Source organism: Zalophus californianus, chromosome 12 (genome assembly GCF_009762305.2).
Source record: "Zalophus californianus isolate mZalCal1 chromosome 12, mZalCal1.pri.v2, whole genome shotgun sequence".
Classification (NCBI taxonomy): Eukaryota; Metazoa; Chordata; class Mammalia; order Carnivora; family Otariidae; genus Zalophus; species Zalophus californianus.
Genome location: NC_045606.1, coordinates 28,582,362 through 28,588,361, shown reverse-complemented (window position 1 = coordinate 28,588,361; position 6,000 = coordinate 28,582,362). Strand labels below are relative to the sequence as shown.

The window sequence follows — 6,000 nt, the reverse complement described above, 5'->3', positions numbered from 1 at the left end:
TGGATCCAGTAATTATCTTTCTCCTGTCTTCTTGGCAAAGGTAGCTATATGTGGAATTGGAGAGGCCTAGAATATACCTAGTCCACTCTTAGCCATCCTTGCTGCCTTCCCTTATGGTTCCCAACATAGATTGATGATTCTTGAAATTGTACAATTAGAAATTTATTCCTTGGCTTCATTAAGTATTAAAATGTAATTCTATGAGAGATCGTGTATTTCACATAATCTAACACAGATCTACTACCATGCAGTAAGAATGACTTACTCAGGGGGCACCTGGGTGGCTCATTCGTTAAGCTTCTGCCTTGGGCTCAGGTCGTGATCCCGGGGTCCTGGGATCGAGCCCCACATCGGGCTCCCTGCTCAGCGGGAAGCCTGCTTCTCCCTCTCCCACCCCCCCGCTTGTGTTCCCTCTCTCGCTGTGTCTCTCTCTGTCAAATAAATAAAAAATCTAAAAAAAAAAAAAAAGAATGACTTACTCAGATTCCATCTGAGCCCTAAGGGAGATGGGTGAGGTGTACTACGTCACAGAGTAAGAGGCTGACCCTCAAGACAAATTCACTTATCCAAATATTTTTCCAAGCACCTGGAAACGAGACAGTACTTTGTTCTTTTTTTCCTTTCCCTTCTTTCTGTTTTTTGTTTTTTTTTCCCCTCAGAAGGAAACAGGCATAGAACAGCAATTAGGTAGTCCTAACTGATGATATACACATCTCTTTCAGTGTAATTAAGGACCACTTGTTGAATCTTGAATAGCCACCCTTGGAGATATGCTAAACTGTATAATACACCTTACATTTTAACACAACTTAATGTAAAAAAGATTTTCCCCACTCAGTATTATTGCAAGGATTTAGATAGATTATCAGTCGTACAGGACAGATTACCAAACTGCTTTTGATGACAGTGAATCTCAAACTCTTAGAAATACTGATGGGATCCTGTATCTTAGTAGAAATTCAGAAATAAATGCAGTGACTGATTATCATCATCCTATCCACTGTTTTCAGTACCTAATTTAACCCCTAAATTTTTTTTACCCCTAAATATTTGTTAAACACCTACCGTATGCAAGACACTTAGAGAAGTACCCTAAGGATTACAAAGCCATGGACACAGCTGAGGCCATTCATCACAACTTTGCGCTGTGCAGCTGATTCTGCCTGCTGCGTGCTCAGAGCAATTAAAAGGAAGGAAAGCACAGAACCCAGTTTCCAGATGTTGTCTTCCCATGGTACATTCAGGATGCCCTAGTAAATGCAGCCTAAATGTTAAGTCAGGATATTTCAAACTAAAGCAGTTCAATACAAATTCATAGACATTGTTTTAGGGGCTTGGGAAAGAAAGATAAAAAACAGCCAACAGCAGATGAGGACACACGCCTAACTAATTATGACATAACATGAAAAAGGCTTATAACAGTAGCGAAATCAAAGTGCTTTGGGAAAACAGGAAGGGATGATTAATTCTGTAGGGGCTTCATGGAAAATGTGGAAATAGTAGCAAAGGGAGATGCTCTTTGGCTTGAGTATACTAAGATAGGATTTTGACAGGAGGGAAAACGGGAAAATCCAGTTAACTGCAATTCTAGTTAAACACAATATTCTGGCCAATAAACTGACGAAATTATTAGACAATAAGTAGAGAGTTTTTAAAAGTCAAAAACTACTTATCATGAACCTCCTATGTGCAAAGCCCTAAGTTGCACTGTAGGAGAAAAAGAGGTATATTGTCCTTACAATGAGGTTGGAATTTGGATCTAGGGGCAATGGCATAAAGAGAAAAAATAATATAAAATATATAGAAAAATGCAATAAACACACCAAGGATACGGTTAATTACAAAACGAGTGTTATAACATTAAATACAAACCATTCAAAAAAAAAAAGTTGCTATAGGTCAGGATAGTCTGTAGGGACTTAAATTTTCCTGCATCTAAAGAGGAAAATTATGGGGTTGGTTAGTGGAAAGTCAAAACCAAGGTTACAGAAATGGGGCAGCATGAGACACAGGAAACAACCTTGGTCAGAGTTAGGAAACTTGAGTCCCTCCTGATCCTGGCTCTGCCACTAACCATCTGCAACTTGAAATGACTCATTTAGCTTTGGTGGCCCTCAGCTCTCTGCAGCAGAGGACACACTGAATGAAGAGTCTCCTCCCACCTTCCAGTTCTCCCTTTGTTGCCACTGACTGCTCACTACCACCAAACTAAAACACCACTTGTCATTTGCCAAAGGAACCCTGGGACCTTACAAGCTGTGCCCTTAAATCAAGCTGACAAATGCAGAACCCTGTGGCTGCTTTTTTTCCCCTCTGGCTCTACCTTCAAGTCAGCTTTATGTTTGGGACTAATAAGTGCAAGGTGTGTGACTCCAGACCTAGAGTACCAATCACAGAAGGATTTACCGTGCAGCCAATGAGGCCCAAGCTTCGGGACTCATCACTTGCCCTTTCCATGACCCTGAGGGCTGCCTGACAATAAATTCACATAGTCGTTTTTGTAAGATCTGTAGAAATTAAGCTATTTCTGCATTGTTTTTCTTAAAGGGGATCCCACCTTCAAACTCTCTAAGTTCCAGGCTCCACAAAATGTGGATTCATCCCTGGTCCCCATAACTTCAGTTTCCTATTGCACGACCAAGGTGTGTACAAATCTATAAAGGAAAACTCCTGACAGAAACATATGACATATCCCTGTTGGCTTGGTATAAGGTAAAGAGGAAAGAAGATTTACATCCTGGGGGTTTTTCTGCTTCCCCCCCCTCCCTCTCTACTTGGTCCTTCCTCGTGCTAGCCCCTTACTGGAGGTTTGTTTTCCATGGCTCATCCTAATGCCTGCTCTTTCAAGGCCAGTGGCCCGGGGTTTTACATACTGGAACACAGGTCCTCTTTTTGAGGCTTAGTGTTTTGGACATTATTTGTCCGGTTTCTTCTGCGGGGGGTCCTTACAGACTTTATGGTATAGAATACATAGGTCCCAAAATCAGCCGCGCGCGGCCGGGCTCAAACGTCCGAGGCTGCCGCACAGACGGAGTGCACAGGGTGGCCAGCCCGGAAAAACATGCCTCAGCGTGGCCGGAGCTACATTTAATCCACGCTGCTGACAGCCTGCGCGCCGGCAGGGATGGACTTCGTTCGGCACGCTGGGGGAGGACTGGCGTGCGCAGAGGAAAGGGGGGCCGAGGGCTGGGGGAGGAGATCGGAAGGGGAGAGGTAATCCCCGGCGTTTTGAGCATCCCCTTTTTAGAAAGACTGAGTCTCTCCCAGGACAGCTGCTGCGGTCACACCATAAACTTAAAAGCCACCCTCCCGCTCGGAGCGTGCCTTTCCTCGCCACACTCGCCTCCCCAAAGCTCCAGCTGGTGCCTGGCTCCCCGCCTGTCCCGTCTCGGCGCTCCGGAGCCAGCAGCGCCCCCTGCCTCCGCGTCTGGCCTCTGCGGCCGCAGCCTCCGCGCTCCGTCAGGGCCGCCGGCGGCTCCGCGGCTCAGCTAGGGCTGCGTCTCAGAGGAGCTCGCGCCGGTGCCCGGGTCGCCGCCGCGCACGCCCACAGCCTGCAACCCCTTCCTCTCTTCCTGAAAGGACTTCTGGCCCAGAGAGAGGGGGAGAAGAGTTCGCGGCAGGTAAGGCTTGCTTCTGGTCACCTGCTACCCCAGTGGGAGGGCGCGCTGGGGACCGCAGAGTTAAGCAGGGGTGACTGGATCTGGGGGGGTGGCTGTGGGTCCGAAGTGAGGATGCGCAGCCCTAGGAGATAAGGAACCGTCCTGGGACGCAGAAAACACCCCGGAGCGGAGCGCCCGCGGGGTGGGCGTGCGGGGGAACAGGCTAGGAATCAGTGCGCTTAGGAGCGGACGGCCTGTGCTCGCCGCGCCGGGGACAGCGTGGCGGCGGGGGCGCAGTCCCACCTCCCCGCTGCCGCCGCGGGCGGCTCCTCAGCCCAAGCCGCCCGCGGCCAACACCGACCAAAGTTTTCCTCTTGAGACGCGCCGGGGAACTTCACTCTGTTCCTCGCTCCCTCCGTCGCCTGGGCGGCAGGAGAGTGCGTTTGAACGTGCTCTGTGGCTTCCGCCGGCTGCAGGTTCATTGGGAGACGCGATGGTGGGGGACCTTCTGGGGAGGACTTGACCAGGGGCATCTGCGCCCTTCGCTCCCTCCTTTTCCCGCGGGCTGGGGGAGGGGACAAGGAGATCGTAGCGGTTGTTTTTGTTGTGGTGCCTTGGGGGCGGGATGGGCGACGCCTTTTTTCCTCGCGAAGGAATCGCGACGCTCCTCTGATGGAAGCGTGCATCCTTCTAGACCCTGAAGGTAGTGTTAAGAGTCAGACGCCAGCCACGAAACCGGCTGTCTGGGAAATGCGGTTATTGCAAAACGCACTCCTGCTGGAGCGGGGCATCCCTTGGTAGCCTCGGCTTGGGTCGCGCGGGAAAGGCCCGGATTTGACTATTGCTGGGAATTTAACGCAGTGGATCTACGCCCTCCCCGACCCCCGGCCCCGGTGTCCACTCCCGACCCCTTCCCTGCCCTCCCGGAGTCGAAGCGTTATCGGGCTGCCCTGGCAGTGCGAGGGCTGTTTTCGGCACTGGCAGATTCTCCTGGTGACTTGTGTTCAGCCTCGTGGGCTGAGTTGCTCTGCTTCCGTCCCAGCGCTGAAGGGACTTGACAGGAGGAGGAGGAGACGCTACGCTGTCGCCGGCGAGCTAGGATCCAAGGGGCTGGACGCGAGCCGCGCGCCCAGCAGCCGGGGCCAGTGAGGCCCCAAATTCCTGGTTACGGAGATCCGAGTTAAGTCCGCGAACTTTTCGCCCTTTAGCCGGGAGTGAAGCGAGGACTCTTCTCCACCAAAGCCCCTCCCACCCTTCCTTAGCTTGTCAGGGCTGTTTGCACTGGCGAAGGAAGGGGGGCTTAAAAGTCTCAAGTTTAGCCGCAAAGGCTTCTCTTCCTGACTGGGTTTGTGGGGGAGGCCCGAACGGGGAGGAGAGGAAAGGGTTATGGGGAAGTAGAGAAGGGATGAGACCCCCTCCTGGGTCTGGCGCTGCTGTTGTGTAACCATGGCAACCGCCGGGGCGGGAGCGGTCAGAGCCTTATGGGTTCCGCACGTGGAAGGACAAATGTGAAGGGTGGGAAGGGAGAGAGCCGCATGTCATCACTCCAGTGATGCCTTCGCTTCTTCCGCAGTTCCGAGGCCAGACATCGAAAAGACGAGCAGGAAGGGTTGGGGTTGGAAGTGAGCAGTCCCAGGCAGGAGTTGCTTTAAGTCTGTTCAGCCTTGGAATCGTGGAGACTCCTCCCAGCAGCTAGAACTGGCCAGAGGAGGCATCGCTGACAAGCTCCAAAGTGACGGCCCAGGTCAGGGAGATGGGTAAAGACCTTGGCCCTTGGCAGAGAAAGGCCAGGAAAAACAGGAAGGTGATGTGGGAAGAGATAAGAATAGGGTCAAGAGGTAGCTGAGAGACAATAAAACGGTACTGCTTTGGACTGCCAACATTTCAAATGGAATTTGCCCATTTATGAAATGGAAAATTGGTGTAGAAGGGAAGGGACATTTATCAAACACTCCACTGCATCCTAGGTGCTTTATCCGTTATCACGATGAAGATTCCCAACAGTTCTACACAAAGTGTCATTATTCTCCTTATTTTTTAGATGGAAAAAAGCAAAGACACACAGAGTTAGAAATGGGTGGTGTCCCATTTTGGTTTTTGCAGTACTAACAACAAATGGTCATCCTTAAAAATGGAATTGATGATTAGGGGAGTAGACAAAGCAGTTATTCTCATTTTAGAAATGAGAATAGTGAGATGTAAAAGTGTTAATTGATATGTCCAAATATAAACTAGTAAGGGGCAGAGCTGAGACTGGAACTGTTTTACCTTAAGGTGGCTCACCCTTCAGGGACTTCAGGAAGCTTTCCGTGACTCCACTTAAAGAGAGGCCCTTTCTAAGGTTAGTTTGATACTGCATCTGTATATTATAGTTACCAGGGAAGAACATCCAAGAATTTAA

The 6,000-nt window shown here is 50.1% G+C and overlaps 1 protein-coding gene across 1 annotated transcript in view; it reads left to right on the top strand.

Annotated features, from left to right (window-relative positions):
- Positions 1-3,291: 3,291 nt before the first annotated feature.
- SEMA3D (semaphorin 3D) overlaps positions 3,292-6,000 on the top strand; it is a 194,862-nt gene continuing 192,153 nt past the window's right edge. Inside the window, exon 1 of the mRNA XM_027574136.2 lies at positions 3,292-3,620. The gene's annotated coding sequence lies outside the window, so the exon portion shown is untranslated. The remainder of the gene's footprint in view (positions 3,621-6,000) is intronic.